This window comes from Adiantum capillus-veneris, chromosome 27, assembly GCF_014529385.1.
Source record: "Adiantum capillus-veneris isolate H3 chromosome 27, ASM1452938v2, whole genome shotgun sequence".
Classification (NCBI taxonomy): domain Eukaryota; kingdom Viridiplantae; phylum Streptophyta; class Polypodiopsida; order Polypodiales; family Pteridaceae; genus Adiantum; species Adiantum capillus-veneris.
In genome coordinates, this window is record NC_140957.1 from 42198435 (window position 1) to 42217148 (window position 18714).

The 18714-nt window shown below is 39.6% G+C and overlaps 1 pseudogene; it reads right to left on the reverse strand.

Annotated features, from left to right (window-relative positions):
• Positions 1–15883: 15883 nt before the first annotated feature.
• Positions 15884–16597, reverse strand: LOC147421847 (uncharacterized; annotated as a pseudogene).
• Between the last annotated feature and the right edge of the window lie 2117 nt (positions 16598–18714).

An 18714-nucleotide genomic window follows, 5' to 3' on the forward strand; every position in this document is an offset into this window, starting at 1 on the left:
CGTGGTGGTTCCTATGTATGTGAGTGTGCCCCCTGGGCCATTTGTGGTGTGCAAAAGAGAGGGAGAGAGAGGTATAGTGTGTGGTGGTAGTTTAAGGGCAATGTAAACTATGTATGGAGTATTGATCTCAACATTTGCATTTGTGTGTTTTTGACAGAGTGCAACTAAGCATATGTTTAGGGGAAAGTGGGATTCTGAAGGCATTTTTGAGAGGATTGGGGTGTTGTGGATGGCTTGGGCTATAGAGAGGAATTTGTTAGTGTTTTTGGGTGTCAATTGTTTCCCCCTCTCCAAGGTTCTTACACTGTGTAGATGCCATTTATGGATAGGGACCACCAAACTCAAACTTAATGGGTGAGAACACTAGGTAACCTTAATGAATTCCACTTATATACACGATAGATGGATTACAAGCATTGACTAGCATGAAGAAAACCACAATGATCCCACATATTTGTTAAGGTAAAGGCAGTGTGCCTCTTACCCCTGTTGGACATGCTAGAGACGTCTGTCTGCTCATTATTTGTACACACCTTATTGTTTACTAGATAGAAGAATAAGGGGCTCTCTCACACACATTGTGTGAGTTGCTCCACACACATCATGTGTTCTCTCTCTCTCTCTCTCTCTCTCTCTCTCTCTCTCTCTCTCTCTCTCTCTCTCTCTCTCTCTCTCTCTCCCCCCCCCCCCCCCCCCCCCCCTTCCCTCTTGCTCTTCGCACATGAACCAAATTTGCACACTCATAATTGTATCAGAGTGCATGATAAGCACGGAGAGCACGACGAGGTTGTGGCGGAGCTTGCGGTGAAGTTGCAAAATTTTTAGCTCTATATTGCAGTAGAATTTTTACTGAGAAAAAGGTCAATTTTTAGCTTGGTTCCCTTTCAACCATATTGAAAACGTTGTGGTCACCGATTTTGCTGTACATTTGATAGACCTCTCTCTCTCTCTCTCTCTCTCTCTCTCTCTCTCTCTCTCTCTCTCTCTCTCTCTCTCTCTCTCCCCCCCCCCCCCCCCTTCCCTCCCTCTCTTCGCACATGAACCAAATTTGCACACTCATAATTGTATCAGAGTGCATGGTAAGCGTGGAGAGCATGACGAGGTTGTGGCGGAGCTTGCGGTGAAGTTGTAAAATTTTTAGCTCTATATTGCATTAGAATTTTGACTGAGAAAAAGGTCAATTTTTAGCTTGGTTCCCTTTCAATCATATTGAAAACGTTGTGGTCACCGATTTTGCTGTACATTTGACAGACTTCCTGTAGGTCTAGGATACACAACTACCATTTTTTGTAGATATGTTTCGACCTATAAACATAGCCCGTTTCATGCCCATTCCCTGAATTTCAAACCGATTTTTTTGGATCTACAACTTTGCAGAATGAAGTTTTTGCAAATTCTCGATGGTTTGAGAGATATGGGATGACCGATTGTAGGGTGTTTGAAAACTTGAAGATTATGTATGCCTATTGTGATGATTTGCTACATTCAAATAGCTCAGATTGAGCTTTTTTGTTCTCTTGTTTTGCGATTATGGTTTGTTCTTAGTGAAGAGAGTGTGGGCTAAAACTTTCAACAAATTCATATGCATAAGTTGAGAATATTTGGTGGATGTATGCACTCTTGTGGACTCTCAAGATTTGAGAGAGGATTCATCACAGGTTATGCGTGTTGGCTCGTGTGATCGAGCTAATTTTGGAGAGAGTGGTAAATGGACTTGTAGAGGTCTATGCTTGTATGTTGAGTGCAGTTTAATGCGCATTTATTGCTCGTATTTGAGCTTGGAAGTTGTTGCTGGTTTTTTGGGTTTTATAGCCACTGTACTGTCAAAACTTTGACATATTTTTTTCCAGCAGTTGTATGCACATGATTTGATGCAATCCAGGTAGTGATTGCAAGTCAGGGCTTGTGTGGTATTCTCTACAAGTGGGAGATTAGTGTGTGTATACGCCGATGCCACACTGGGTGAGCTTGGCAAATAGATCACAGGTTTGCAATGTCTTGTAGAGTAGGTACAACTCATGCATTGACATTGTGGGAGCTTTACACTCATTGATTCTGATCAAAGGATTCCTGGATTGTTTGCCGTAGTGTTTTTGCATTGTTTGCTTCCTCGTCTTCTGTTTGCCATAAATCTACAATAAGGTATTTACATGATGGTATTGGAGGTTCCATTGGTAAGCACATAAGGTTATGTAAAATGAGATTCTATTTTTACACTTGCAAAATTACCAAGATGGTATTGTGCCCAATTTTCACATCGTGGATATGCCAAAACATGACATCCACCCCCTCGAAACTTGCACATCCTCGAGTATGTGCCAACTCATTGCTTGCCCCTTCTATAACGCCTCTTGATAATCTTATCATGATTTTCTTTACCAAAATCTACAGCTTCCAAGTTGCCACAACTATTCAATTGTTAAATAATTACTTAGAAATCATATGGAAGCACTCGTTTTGTATGCATTTTTCTATAGCAATGCAAGGCTCTTGTGCACATTACTAGTGATAGCCGTTTTTTCGGCTCTCTGTAATTGCCATAGTGAGTTATCTCACCCTATCAAATCACTCAAACACTGTGGTTACCCTCACCCTTTCACTGTATATAGGTGCGTGTGAGTTAGGGGACTTTTCCCATATTTCCTTACTGAAATAAAAAACCCTCAATTAGCTAGGCATTGGGCTAGTTGAGCCAAAAAAATAAAAAATATAAGTGTATTATGGCCCATGCATACGTAAATATTTCTTTGTATATAGGGCCTAAATAAAAGATTTTTTCATAATTATTTTGGTATTTATATAAATATTTCTACCTAGGTGTGTGTTATTTATGCTCTGTACATTGCCTCACCATTACCACAATTTTTTTAACCAATTTTCATACTCTTTATTCCATATAGAAATATTTTCATGTAAGCTTCTCTTATATTTGGTGTAACTCCACCCCAACAAAAATCCAAAAAAACTAGTTTTATTTATGTGTATATTTTTTCACTATTGTGATTTTTCCCTTCCTACATCTATTTTGTTTTTTTTCTAAAAAATTAGAACACCAAAAATATTTATCTTTTTATGGTAGCCTCATAATGAGAGAGATTTCTTTTGACCCCTTTATATTTTTTCCACTTATATTATTTATATTTCACATGTACATATTTTTTAGACCCCTCAATATTTGATTTTCTTAGTTGTACTATTCACTTATATCATGATCTCAACAATATCTTCAATTATAGACCTACCAAATAAGGTCAAGGGTAGGTGGCATGCATACATGCACTATGGAGGGCTCACTCTTGGAGGTATTCAAAAGAATCATCCAAAGAAGGACCCCACAAGGACCTTGTGCAGTGGAAAAAAACGGTCGGTTTTGCTGAATTTTTAAAGTTCACTTGCTCTCCGAATTTGAAAAGGTGATACAAACAAAAGTTGTAGCTCGTGGGCTGAACTTTTGCTTCAAAGTTTTTCATATTTTTTTGAGCTACGAGCTATGAGCTATGATTTTATTAGTGGACCCCAGTTTTTCCATGCTATGCAGCCACACTCTCTCTTCCACTTTATCATTTTCCTCTTTCACACACACTTCTCCACTCATCATCCCCACCTCTCTCACCACTCCTCTCTGCACCCTACTCACCTTCTCCTCAACCTTGAAGAATAAGAGAAACCATGGTGAACTCATACCTCCCACACACAATTCCATTCCAAAATTGACCACCTAGTCTCATTTTTCCTCCTCCAAATTACCCATATCTATCAAAAAAACCACAAAATTCAGCCTCTTCTCTTAAAAGACAGCATCATGGTGGTTGATTACTCAGCTTCAATTACCTTGTCTCTCAAGGAAGGTCAAGAGTGGAGAAAAAAATGTAACGTCAAAGCTAGTGGACCGTCAACAAGCGTCAAAATTGGCCCTACTCAAGACACTTGGAGCATCAACTTTGTAAGAAATCCACCTTTTCTTACCTCTTAAGAGTTTTTCTTCCTTATTTTTATCCTACATGGATACTCCCATTGTAAATATCCAATTCCATTTGTAAATTAATACTAACTCTACTAACACTAACCCACTATGAAAAGTCCTATCACCTCCATTTCTCTCCTCTCTCTTTCCCCACCAACTTCTTGATAATTCCAAGCAAAAGAAATTAGATAAATTGCTAAAAATCTAACCCAACCATGGTTAGAGGAGTAACCCTAGCCTTCAAAATTGCTATAAAAGGAGGGTGTAGCTAGCACAAAAAGGGGGGGAGAAGAAAGAGCACTATGCTATAGCTTGAGAAGCCAAGCTCAACCTCTTGAGAAGGAGCTCTTGAGTGGAATCTCATTGGCATTAGGCATATGTATGTGTTGTATTAGGGGTGATTAGCAAGGGAACTCTATGCCATTGTAAGAGAGAGTGATCATTAAATTGAGGGTAGGAAATCTATCATTTCTCCTACTAGTGTAAGCCCAACATTTGCTGAATCAAGGAGGGTGAATTTGGACTAAGCATGGATACCTTGTCTCCCTTCCAACGTGAAGTCATGGACAATAATGATGTGTAAGTGTCTTGGTGTTTTATTTAAGTTCTTGATAGCTTGTCTCCGGGTATTGTTATCAATTTAGCCATAAATCCCACATGCTGTAAGATGGCGACAGGGTGGAGAGGACTCCCCTGGCCTTAAGATAGTGATTGGGGTGGCTTTTTTCTTGTGATGTGTTGTGGTGTAATTTACTCAGGCTATGTTGAACAAATACTAATCTCACTTTGATTGGTCATGACAGATTTGTAAGAAGGCATTAGTGCAACAAGCACCCCCCTTCCCCCTTCTCTCTCTTTCTTACATATATATATTTATGTTTGCTTGATCATTAACAATACACTTCAAAGTAGCCCGAGCACCATCTCTCTCTCTCTCTCTCTCTCTCTCTCTCTCTCTCTCGTGTTTTAGTGTGTGAGAGTGTTCCATTGGTGTTAGGGTTAGTGTAAATTCCTTGCTTGTTTGTGGGTTGCTCTAACGATTCTCCTCTTTTGCGTCCTAGTTCGCTCTTAAACTAGGTGGTGCCCCTTGTGTAGTTGGGATTTGGCTGTGGGTTTGTTGTTTTGGTTTGTGTTGTGTTGTGCCCCAGCCCCATTGAGAAGCACGGGAGCCTTGAAGGGTGTCTAGAGGTTGCTCTTTTTGTTGCTCGCCCCGGACCGCTTCAAATTGGTGCTCCCACTAAGGACAGGCTTGTGTATGTTTTGTGAAGGCTCAACCTTTAGCATAATCAAGTAGCTTGCATGAATCACGAGAATTTGTATGATCCCTTCATTCCCATTGCAAGGCAAAAGGTACACATAATTGTTAGTACTAAGTTGCAATTTCAGCGAGTAATTCGTAGAATTTTAGGTCCTCTTAGGTTGGTAGAGATAAACGCATCAGCAAATCCTTTTATTTTGCCTCTCATTAGGTACGACCTTAGTTTGGACGTCTATATTTTTGTTTTGTTTTAAGAATTAGGTCATGCATAGACCATGGATAATGGCCAAGGAATACAGGTTTTTCCCTTTCATTTCACTCCACACATTAGAGTAAACATTGCAATTAGTAGAAAAATCCATTTTCAACAACGTATGGTATTCATGTTTGGTGCCCAAATAGTAGGAGAAATTCTCGCGTCACCAAACCCTCTCAATTTACCTCTTATTGATTATCATAGGTCATTTGATGTGAATATTTTTATTTTGTTGTAGAATAGATTGCAATTTAGAAAATATTTTTGTGTAAATCTTTTAAAGAAAGAAAAAACAAAAACGCGTCACTTTGAAATCAATTCAATGGAGAGCCAACGCCAAATGTCTGGATATCCTCTTTTCTTTGGAGAGCCTGGAGAGGATGCTGAATTATTTCTAGCGAATTTCAAGATGTCTTGCCGTATCAAGAGGATAGTAACTGATCAAGAACGTGTAGAAATGTTTGAGGTGGTCCTTAGGAAAGATGCTAGCACTTGGTTTGACTCTTTGCCTGAGGAAGTTAAAGGGAATTACACGGAAGTTTTGAATCGTTTCAAGAAATACTTCTTTGATCCCCAAAACACTCAGAAATTATGGCAAGACATTGTTTCTCATAAGCAAAAAGACTTAGATGACTACTACTTGTACAAGCAAGAGTTCCTACGTCTTTGGGCTCTATGGATACGAAATGTTGCTAACCCTGGTGATGGTGCAGAATTTTTAAAGAAGGAGAGGTTCATAGCCGGAATCTTTCGTGAACTTAAGGTAAAAGTTGAGGCGGGTGCACCTGCTACTCTTGATGCAGCTGAAACTAGGGCTGCTGAGAAGTATAGAAAACTCAAGTGCTTAAGGGGAGAGGTTCCAATAGAAGGTCTTAGACCCAAAGATAAGTCACAAGCATCAACATCTAGGGAGCTTCCTGAGGTAACGGCTGAAGTGATTGAGAAGTTAAATGAATCTTTAAGCAGCCTGTCAATTCACCTTGCACAAGCTGTAGGTCCAAAGGGACAAGCAAAGAAGTCAGAAGAGAGAGAGCCACGAACTAGGAGAGTCTTGCAATGTTGAAATTGCGGAGAGTCTGGACATGGGATGTATAATTGTCCTTGGCCCCGTGGAGAGCCAAGGAGACCTAACTTGAATTACCCAGTGATGAATGCAGGAGAAGGAGCTGGTCAACAACCAAGGCTTCTACAAAGGCCAAATGGACCAAGACCACCTCCACAAGGGGTAGAAGGAGTTCCACCTTTGCCAGATCCAAATGTGCATGTGGTAGAGGTGACAAATTCAAATGAGGTTGACATGGAAGCCAATGGCATTAAGCGTGGCCGAGGAAAAGGTAAAGAGAAAGAAGGAGTCACATCACAGAGTGACCATGGACAAGGCAAGAAGGCAAAGGAAACCAAGGAAACCAAGAGGACTCGACATCGTATCAACCTCCAAGACTTCCCTCTTGGACATGGTATGGCTCCGTACAACTTGTTGGAAGACATGAGAGGTAAGGGTCCTGATATTTCATGGCCTCAATTTCTTGCATTATGTCCACAAGTTAGGAGGGATTTAACAAGGGCAGTTAGCACTAGGAGAAAGGTAAAAGAGAGTGTGCCTGTTGTAAAAATTGCACAAGCTGAAATGAATGAGGACATTACACCGGTGCTAGACTGTTACATCAAAGGAAGATTGGTTAGGAAAGGTCTAGTGGATGGGAGTGCACAAATTTGCATCATGACAGAGGGACTCATGCAAAGACTAGGCATGCACATCCAGGAGACACCTGAAATCAAAGTCAAGATGGCAAACAATAGCAAGGCTAGGTGTGTAGGCATTTGTAAAAATGTCTTTGTAGAGGCCTTTGGCATTAAGAAAGCGGTGGATTTTTATGTTATGTCGACCAAGGGAAGTGGTTATCCATTTATCCTAGGAAGACCATGGCTAATGAAAATGCAAGCTTTGCAGGATTGGGAGAGTGGGAAATTAATTTGCAGGAATGACAATCATAAGAAGGTTGTCTTTGACATGAAGGAGCAAAGCCAAGAGGATCTCCATGAAGAATCATCTCAAAGTGAGACGGAAGAAGGTTGGACCGATAGCACTTCAGAAGAAGAAAGTAGCAGCAGCATTACTGAAGAGGAGTCTTCCATCGAGGTCATGGGGGTAAGGTTTAAAACAAGCAACCAAGAGACCTCTTGTCAAGGCTTGGAGGAGGTAGGTCCTGAAGAGAACGAAGGTGTTCAAGATGAAGGGATGCTGGAAGGTATGCTATCAACAACACTTACAAAGGATGAAAGAGAGGAGTTCAAATGTGTGCTAAGGAAGTTTCCTAGGCTTTTTGCTAAAGACTACACCGACGTGCGTGGGGTAGATGTTGTTCAACACAAGATTGAGTTAAAGCCTGAGGCCACACCTAAAGCTCAGAAGCTACGAAGGCTAGGAGTTATAAAGGAACAGGCTCTACTCAAGGAGTTAAGAAAGCTTCTAGCAGTAGGTTTCATTTATCCAGTGGAGAATTCAGAGTGGGTCTCTCCCGTTGTTGTTGCTCCTAAGAAAAACGGAAAGTGGAGGGTGTGTGTGGATTACCGTCTCCTCAATGAGGCAACAAAAAGAGATCACTTTCCCCTCCCATTCCAGGATGAGATACTAAATGAGGTAGCTGGTCATGAGAAGTACACTGTGTGCGATGGTTACTCAGGTTACTTTCAAATTGGGATTGCATTGGAGGATCAATTGAAAACAACCTTTATCACTCCTTGGGGTTGTTATGCTTTTAGAGTCATGCCATTTGGTCTGACAAATGCTCCTGCAACATTCCAACTTTTCATGAATATGGTGTTTCAAGCATTCTTTGGAAAGTCAATTAGGGTGTTCATTGATGATTTCTGTATTTATAGCTCAAAATCATTGCATCTACAAAGGGTAGAAGAAGGTTTAAAGAAGCTCTACGACATGGGAGGTCAACTCAACCCTGACAAGTGCCATATAGGTGAGGATGAAGTAATCTTGCTTGGTCATAAAGTTTCCTATAAAGGCATTGAGGTGGATCCTTCAAAGGCAAAGGCTCTTATTGAGCTCCCATCACCGAAGAGTCTTAAGGAGGTCATCTCTTTCATTTAGAAGGTGAAGTATATGTCACGCTTCATTCACTTAGCCTCGGAGTTGCTTCATCCTTTGCAAAAGTTGACACAACAAGTAGAATTTGCATGGTCTGATGAGCTTGAAGAGTATTTTTGTAACATTAAAGTCATTTTGTCAGAGCTACCAACACTCATGCCTCCTTGTTGGGAGTACACATTCTTTGTTAGCTCTAGTGTTGAAAGGGAAACAATTGGTGCTGTGTTGCTACAACAAGATCCCCACAGTACAAGGATGCGACCCATCTACTTTGCTAGTAGGGTCATGAATGCTTTGGAGAGAGATTACACAGAAGCAGAACTCATGATGCTTTCTCTCATGTTTGTGGTAAGAAAGTTTAGATCCTACCTGCTACCAAAACCTTTTGTAATCCTCACCGCAGAGAATTTGTTCCCTTGGGTGTCATCTCAAATGAATCTTAGTACTAGGATCTCAAAGTGGATTATGGAGTTGCAAGAGTTTCAATACTCTTTCAAGGTAGAAGATAGTGTGCGTGCACAATTGGCAGGGATTCTCACTTATAGGGTGCATGAAAAGGAGATTAAGGTGCCTGAAGTAAAGACCCTACCATTGCCACCACCAAAAAGTATTCCTAATGCTTTTACCTTGTTCTTTGATGGAGCTTTTTGTCGAGCCACAGAAAAAGCAGGGGGAGGGATAGTGTTGCTCAACCCAAGTGGAGAGGTGGTCATGAAAGAGAAGTTCAATCTACCAAGTTCAGCTAGCAACAATGAAGCAGAATACGACACACTACTTCATGGTTTAAAAATATGCATTGGCCATGGTATACAACGTCTCATGGTAAAAGGGGAAGCACTTCTCATTGTGAAGCAGATTTTAGGCATTTGGGCATGCAAAAATGAAAGACTAAGGGCCAAAGTTCATACCATCCGTAGGCTATTTAATCAATTTGAGGAGGTGCAATTATATCATATTCCTAGGAAACAAAATAAAGATGCTGATTTACTTGCACAACAAGCCGTTGCATGTGTAAAGAAAGAAGTGCAGGTCATCATGGTGGCGGCTACTGTGAAGCAACCGAGGTACCAGGGATTAGAGTCATTGGCTCCCATCATTGGCTACATTTTGGAGGGTGAGTTTCCACCAGACTTCACAAAAGCTCAAAAGAGGAGACTCATGAAGAAGGCAAGCATGTATCTCTTCCTAGAAGGCTCCCTCTATCAAAGAGGGAAGGATAAAGTGTGCAGAAGAGTACCAACTATCGCAGAAATTCCAGCCATTCTAAAAGGTTTGCATGAAGAGGCATGTGGTGGTCATTTTTCCCAAGAATTAAATGTGAAGAAGATTTTGCTTGCGGGGTATGTTTGGCCAAGTCTGCATGTGGATGTCCAACATTGGTGTAAAAGTTGTCACAATTGTCAGGTAAATGGGAATAGAAGATTGATTTATGGTCCAAGGCAAATCGTGCTTGCAAATGGACCCTTTGAAAAGTGGGGCATTGATGCTATGGGTCCTCTGCCTAGGACAAAAAATGGTAAACTCTACATTCTAGTGGCTGTAGACTATATGACTAGGTGGGTGGAAGCACAAAGTGTGGCAAAGGTAAATGAGAGGACAGTGAGCAAATTCGTCTACACTCACATTTGTTGTAGATTTGGCACACCTTTGGAGATTGTTTCTGATAATGGTCCAGGGTTTAGAAAGGGATTGCTCACAGAAGTCTGTGAAGAACTTCGCATTCTACATCGTCACAATACACCCTACTATCCCCAATCAAATGGTTTGGTAGAAAAAGCTAATGGTGTCATTGCAGGCATCATTAGAAAGATGGTGAAAAACAAGACAAAGTTGTGGGATGACTTCTTGGATGGTGCCTTGTGGGCGTATCGAACCACATATAGGGAAACCACGGAGTTCACACCATTTCACTTGGTCTACGGTCAAGAGGCTTTACAGCCAATTGAGCTAAACATTCCAACAATGTGACTTCATGAAAAATCAGCACAAGATGATCAAGAAGCATGGATGGATCGACTTCTTACCTTAGCTGAGCTTGAGTGGTAAAGAGAAGCAGCATACGAGTGCTATAAGAGGAAAGCCACACAGACAAAGGAGAAGCTTGACAAGAAACTGAAGGACAAAGGCATCAATGAAGAAGATCTTGTGCTAAGATATGACAATCGACTAGATAATCGTTTTGATGCCAAATTTGAAACAAGATGGCAGGGGCCATACATAGTCAAGAAGGCTTTCAATTCAAGTTACTATCAACTTATGGACTTGAATGGGAAAGAGCACTCCAGGAAGGTAAACGGCTATCGCTTGAAGCCTTACTTGAGTCGCCTTCTACGAAAGGATCTACCAGAGCAAAAGGCAACTATCCCATGGAAGTATTGTTCCATGAAGCATGAGTGTAACACAAACCAAAATTCCAAGGGGCAAAACAATGAAGATCTTGTCAAGGACTCTGAAGCACTCTCTTTGGAAAAGATTCTTTATGATGGTACATGAATATACCATCATCCTGGGGGAGGGCTAATGATAGCCGTTTTTTTGGCTCTCTGTAATTGCCATAGTGAGTTATCTCACCCTATCAAATCACTCAAACATTGTGGTTACCCTCACCCTTTCACTGTATATAGGTGCGTGTGAGTTAGGGGACTTTTCCCATATTTCCTTACTGAAATAAAAAACCCTCAATTAGCTAGGCATTGGGCTAGTTCAGCCAAAAAAATAATAAAAATAAAAAATATAAGTATATTATGGCCCATGCGTATGTAAATATTTCTTTGTATATAGGGCCTAAATAAAAGATTTTTTCATAATTATTTTGGTATTTATTTAAATATTTCTACCTAGGTGTGTGTTATTTATGCTCTATACATTGCCTCACCATTACCACAATTTTTCTTACCATTTTTCATACTCTTTATTCCATATAGAAATATTTTCATGTAAGCTTCTTTTATATTTGGTGTAACTCCACCCCAACAAAAATCCAAAAAAACTAGTTTTATTTATGTGTATATTTTTTCACTATTGTGATTTTTCCCTTCCTACATCTATTTTGTTTTTTTTCTAAAAAATTAGAACACCAAAAATATTTATCTTTTTATGGTAGCCTCATAATGAGAGAGATTTCTTTTGACCCCTTTATATTTTTTCCACTTATATTATTTATATTTGACATGTACATATTTTTTAGACCCCTCAATATTTGATTTTCTTAGTTGTACTATTCACTTATATCATGATCTCAAAAATATCTTCAATTATAGACCTACCAAATAAGGTCAAGGATAGGTGGCATGCATACATGCACTATGGAGGGCTCACTCTTGGAGGTATTCAAAAGAATCATCCAAAGAAGGACCCCACAAGGACCTTGTGCAGTGGAAAAAAACGGTCGGTTTTGCTGAATTTTTAAAGTTCACTTGCTCTTCGAATTTGAAAAGGTGATACAAACAAAAGTTGTAGCTCGTGGGCTGAACTTTTGCCTCAAAGTTTTTCATATTTTTTTGAGCTACGAGCTATGAGCTATGATTTTATTAGTGGACCCCAGTTTTCCCATGCTATGCAGCCACACTCTCTCTTCCACTTTATCATTTTCCTCTTTCACACACACTTCTCCACTCATCATCCCCACCTCTCTCACCACTCCTCTCTGCACCCTACTCACCTTCTCCTCAACCTTGAAGAATAAGAGAAACCATGGTGAACTCATACCTCCCACACACAATTCCATTCCAAAATTGACCACCTAGTCTCATTTTTCCTCCTCCAAATTACCCATATCTATCAAAAAAACCACAAAATTCAGCCTCTTCTCTTAAAAGACAGCATCATGGTGGTTGATTACTCAGCTTCAATTACCTTGTCTCTCAAGGAAGGTCAAGAGTGGAGAAAAAAATTTACCATCAAAGCTAGTGGACCGTCAACAAGCGTCAAAATTGGCCCTACTCAAGACACTTGGAGCATCAACTTTGTAAGAAATCCACCTTTTCTTACCTCTTAAGAGTTTTTCTTCCTTATTTGTATCCTACATGGATACTCCCATTGTAAATATCCAATTCCATTTGTAAATTAATACTAACTCTACTAACACTAACCCACTATGAAAAGTCCTATCACCTCCATTTCTCTCCTCTCTCTTTCCCCACCAACTTCTTGATAATTCCAAGCTCTTGAGTGGAATCTCATTGGCATTAGGCATATGTATGTGTTGTATTAGGGGTGATTAACAAGGGAACTCTATGCCATTGTAAGAGAGAGTGATCATTAAATTGAGGGTAGGAAATCTATCATTTCTCCTACTAGTGTAAGCCCAACATTTGCTGAATCAAGGAGGGTGAATTTGGACTAAGCATGGATACCTTGTCTCCCTTCCAACGTGAAGTCATGGACAATAATGATGTGTAAGTGTCTTGGTGTTTTATTTAAGTTCTTGATAGCTTGTCTCCGGGTATTGTTATCAATTTAGCCATAAATCCCACATGCTGTAAGAGGACACAGGGTGGAGAGGACTCCCCTGACCTTAAGACAGTGATTTGGGTGGCTTTTTTCTTGTGATGTGTTGTGGTGTAATTTACTCAGGCTATGTTGAACAAATACTAATCTCACTTTGATTGGTCATGACAGATTTGTAAGAAGGCATTAGTGCAACAAGCACCCCCCTTCCCCCTTCTCTCTCTTTCTTACATATATATATTTATGTTTGCTTGATCATTAACAATACACTTCAAAGTAGCCCGAGCACCATCTCTCTCTCTCTCTCTCTCTCTCTCTCTCGTGTTTTAGTGTGTGAGAGTGTTCCATTGGTGTTAGGGTTAGTGTAAATTCCTTGCTTGTTTGTGGGTTACTCTAACGATTCTCCTCTTTTGCGTCCTAGTTCGCTCTTAAACTAGGTGGTGCCCCTTGTGTAGTTGGGATTTGGTTGTGGGTTTGTTGTTTTGGTTTGTGTTGTGTTGTGCCCCAGCCCCATTGAGCAGCACGGGAGCCTTGAAGGGTGTCTAGAGGTTGCTCTTCTTGTTGCCCGCCCCGGACCGCTTCACTAGCAATGACATGACATTGTAGGATCCCATTTATACAAACATTTCTTACAACCTCACAATGTATATCATTGGCCTCATTGAGACTGCCACATGCTTTCAAACCACCAACAAAAGTAATGTCATTGGGTGAAACAACACCTACTTGCATTTGTTTTAATGAATGAAAAGAATTGTCACCATGTTTGTGCTCGATAGAAAATCTTGCTATCAACATAGACTACAAGACCACATTCCCTATAGATAGCTATTTAAATAACTATTGTGTATATAAATCAACAAAACTATTTCCCATGAATAGTACTATTCCTAAACTCTCTTTATCAATGTCAATGTGTATCCCTCTTCTAGCAATTTTAAATGACCAATGCAAGTTTTCAACAAACATATGTAAGTCAATGTACCTACGTGTAGGCCCTTAAACTTCATCTACCATAAAATTGATGTACCTTCATGTAGGCCCTTAAACTTCATTTTAAATGCATGGTCTTGACACCCTTGTTTAGTGGTCCCAAATTTCCACAAGTTTGAGAACACATATCAATGAGAATGGATTTTTAGGGACAATTTTGACTTGCAAAAGTTTAAACAATAAAAATGCTTCCTGATGATAGACATAGCCTACAATCAAGGATATCCATGTGACAATGTCCTTGACGTTATCGTGTGATAGAGAATTATGTAAGGAAATCCATGCTTGTTTGTTCAGACCAAAGTTGACATACATATTTATACGTGCATTGCTAATAGCTACTTCTTTTTCAGTAAAACCTTGCCTACAAATTCTAGTATGTATTTTTTCCATTTGTCTATGGCTTCAAAAATTTCATGAGCTTGGAAGGCACAAATAGAAGTAACATAGTTTGGAAGAATCCCTTCAAATTTCATTTGCTCAAAATCAGCCAAGGCTTGTTAACCACACCCACATGATGAGAACCTTGAAATGATAGCTGTCCATGAGATTACATTGTGAGATAAAAGCATTTCAAATACTTCATAGGTTTTACAAATAATCCAAGCTTGACTTATAGATTTCCAAGTGCGTTTCTAGTTACAAGTTTCCATTCCATATATAAGCTTCTTCATGCGAACTCAACATATATAGCTTCTGCCACATCTATAGCATACAAATGCACTAACTTTTAACATGCAAGAAAACATCACATCATTGAGGGAGATCTCACCATGTTGGATTTCATCAAAACATGTCAAAGCTTCCTTGCCATGCGTAGCATCAACATATTCATTCATAAGAACATTCCATGAGTCTAGTGCATGAGCAAGGCTTTTCATGAACACATCATGAGATTCAATAAGAGAGCAACATTTGAAATAGACAATGATCAGTATGCTACTAAAAAATAGCTATTTTTCACGTCCCTTTTTTATGATATAACTATAGACTTCTTATGCATTTCTCATGGAACCCATAGAACCTCTCGCTTTCAAGTAGAAAATAAGTGGAAGAACCCTCTCCCCTTGCATTTGTATAAAATAGCTTAGGGAATTCTCACAAGCTCCATGTTCATCAACATAACCTGCTATTAATACTATTAAAAAAATACCATATTAAAAAGAAATCTTGCTAAAGAAATACTCTACATGAGCAAGTGACCCACATTGGACATACATGTCCACTAAAACAGTGCCAAGCACAACATTATTGATGAGTACTCTCCTTGCTTTGCAAGATTCTCGTGTATTGTTTCACCTTTTTGGATTGTTGTTGTGATGCTATTTGCTTTCAAAATCCAAGAAAAGCCATTGGATCTAGGGACATGTTCTCTCGCTACATCCTTTCATAGTAGATCAGTTCTTGATCACCTCCTCCATGCCCTACATATCCTCCAATCAACACATTTTGAGACATAACATTGCAAGCATGAAGCTCCTCACAAGTACTTGTTGTGATTTTGGAAGAGCACTACACATGAAATATCTGTCCACTATGGCTGCCTCCTCTTGATTGTGAGCAAAAAATCCTTGAACCCATCACTAGATCTTGTGCCTAACCCATTCCTGCAGGTGCTTTCATTGTGCATAGTATAGTGATAGGATCAAGAAGAATATCCTCATTCTGCATATGATAAAATGCCACTAGATATTCTTTAAAGAAGTCCACATACCCTTGTCCTATTGGCGTTTGACTATTGCAAGCTTGCAATAAACCCAGATCTATTGTTGTCCCACTTGAATCAAAAGGTATTAAAAGAATCTTCTTAGTGTTACATCTCATATCACATCCTCCTTCATCAAATGGCATATGCAAAAACTAGGTATCTTCTAACTTGCTTTCATTGTTGTCCAAAAAGTTTATAAATTGTATGTCAACCTCATATACACATGTTGATACATAAAAAACCTTCTCATGATTCATACCCTCCTAAACTTGGTTTTATAAACTATCTTGGCTTAGCTTTCAGAATTAGCACATAGATTCCAATTGATATTGAAAATCCTCAACAACTTACCCGTCCTTGTACTCATATATATCTTTCTTCTTCTCTTTGGCTCAAGCATGCCCTTATCTACTAATTGCACCTTCTCATTCTTTTGTAGTAGACACTCACCTGTTTCAATGTCAAGTGTTGCCACCAAAATTCATTTATGACTTGCACAACCTGGTACATCTTGTAAATTTCGAGTAGTATGATCATGCTCTCCAAGTTTTGGCATGGAAACTACACTTGCTAACAATATGATACTCACATCTGAGAGCCTCTTCAAAATCTTTTCAACTCTCTCCATGTTGTGTCTGAATCTCTTGCACATAACTACTAAAATATGGTATCACTAAATACACAAAAGCTTCAATCATCCCACGTTTTGGAACATTTTGTAGTTAGATCTCTAGTACATGACACTTGACATACCCAATTACATTGTATCCATCCAGCAAGATCTTATCGTTATACACAAGATGCATAGTTGTATTCATTGATTCCTCAATCTGCTCTTGTTTGAGTCTTGCTATCTACTGGTGCATATGACTCAACCTCTTGAAGCATTTGCATCATCTCCCCTTTGGCTATTGAGTCATAGTCCTTGCCATGTGCCATAGTTTTCTCAATTTGATCCAAAATGTTTTCTCCTACTATAGTTGTCACCCCAACACTTTTGCATCAGGTTCACTAGAAATGTCAAGAAGAATGTTATTTTGCATGTGAGGGATGGGTAGATACTGGGGTCTCTAGCTGTGGGAGTCGACTAGAGAAAGCGTAGTAGCCCTGAAGGAAATGTAATATAAGAGAAAAAAAAATCATATTCTCAACTTGTAATCTAATAAACATGTTTTCTTTGAAAAAGACTATCACTGTGAAAACCCAAACATTTTATCTATAATTAAATTACTCTTGGATGGACGGTTCATTTGAGGACTATCCATTGAAACTGGTTAAAGCATGGAAAACTTCTACGACTGACTATGAACATCATCCATACTATCTCTACTGGCTAACAAACCTTAAAACTCCAATTGGAGTATAATCATCTATGTTAATATTGTCACTTATAGCTCCGATGAAACTCATGAATTTTCTAATATGACACAACTCTTTGGCTTCAGACTTGAGTATTCTATTCTCATCAACTCGATGAGGCAGTAGGCCCATACTCAATGGACCTATTTCTGACTCATTGAGTATGGTGCTTGGGTTAGGGTGGGTACACACACACACACACACACACACACACACACACACACACACACACACACACACACACACACACACACACACACACACACACACACACACACACACACACATGTTACTTTCATCTATGGCTCAGTGTTGTAAGGAGAATGTTAACAAGGATTTGGAGTAGATGATGATATAATCAAAGGACACTCCAGTGAATTTGTGGTAGGGTCTAAATATTTTCTCCATTAGACGATTCAACGTGGCTGGTGCATTGGTCAAGCCAAAAGGCATGAATAGATATTCATAAAGACCAAACATTGTACGAAACAAGGTCCTTCGGATATCTTCATCCACTATCCTTATTTGATGATAGCCACTTTTAAGGTCAATCCTACTGAAGTAGGTAGAGCCTTGTAGCTTATTAAACAAATTTTCTACCTGAGGCACGGTGTCGTGCGATGGCACGTTCATAATGTCAAATTAAAGTATCTACCTCACTCTTAATGTTTATGATGTGTGGGACCAAATGCTATAATGTACATAGTGTGATATATGCAAAAATGAATGTCATGGTTGCAGTCGTGTACATACCTTGCCGGGCGGGCGAGGCCCTACATGTGGCACCATGGAATGATTTTACACATAAATATATTTTCTTTGGGAATGTAAAAATGTCAAGTGTTTTGAAGTGGCACGCTCGTTTTGCCTAGAAAGTTCAATGCGGGCAATCTCGGCCAAAAATAGCAGGTTTTGTGTGCTGGCGTAAAAGATGTATCCAAAGTGCTTACCAAGTGGGAAAATGAGGTTCAACATGAAATTTGAGCCCAATGTGATTTTTCCACAATTTTAGGGATTTTTCCCAGCTCGTTTGGGCTTTTTACGGACAAAAAGTGATATTTTTGGGCTAAAAATGGTCAAAAATAGCCTTATAAATGCTCAAAATAACTCAAAATTCCACATCAACGATGCTGGAATTTTTTCTCAAGGTGTGTGGGAATTTTTAGAGCCAAGAATGAGCTCATTTGGGTACATGAGCAAGGAGATACAACCATTCCTCTACAGGGTGCTAGTGCAGTCCCGTGCTGCTTCCACTACATGGTTGAGGCTGTGAGGCCTCCAATTAGGGTTTCCCCTCCTCAAATAACTACCTGGGCTTCTCCAATGAAGTACTAAAGCTTCCATGAAATGGTCACGATGAAGAATCGAAGTGTAAATTTAGTGTTTTTAACTGGTCGAATGAGCACTGCATCTGTGCAATTGGGAGCGAGGCTACACCTAATCTTCACACACACAAGAGTTTTGAGTTAGTATTGGTTCTTTTCCAACATGGAGATTTCATGGCTGGAGTTTTTTTCTTTTTTAGTGTGTTTTTGGCTTCAAATCGTCTACGCCTTGCTTGATTTTGCTACGAATCCTCACAGTCAGAGGCCCAACGCTTTCCTAGTCGCACTGCACACTTCTT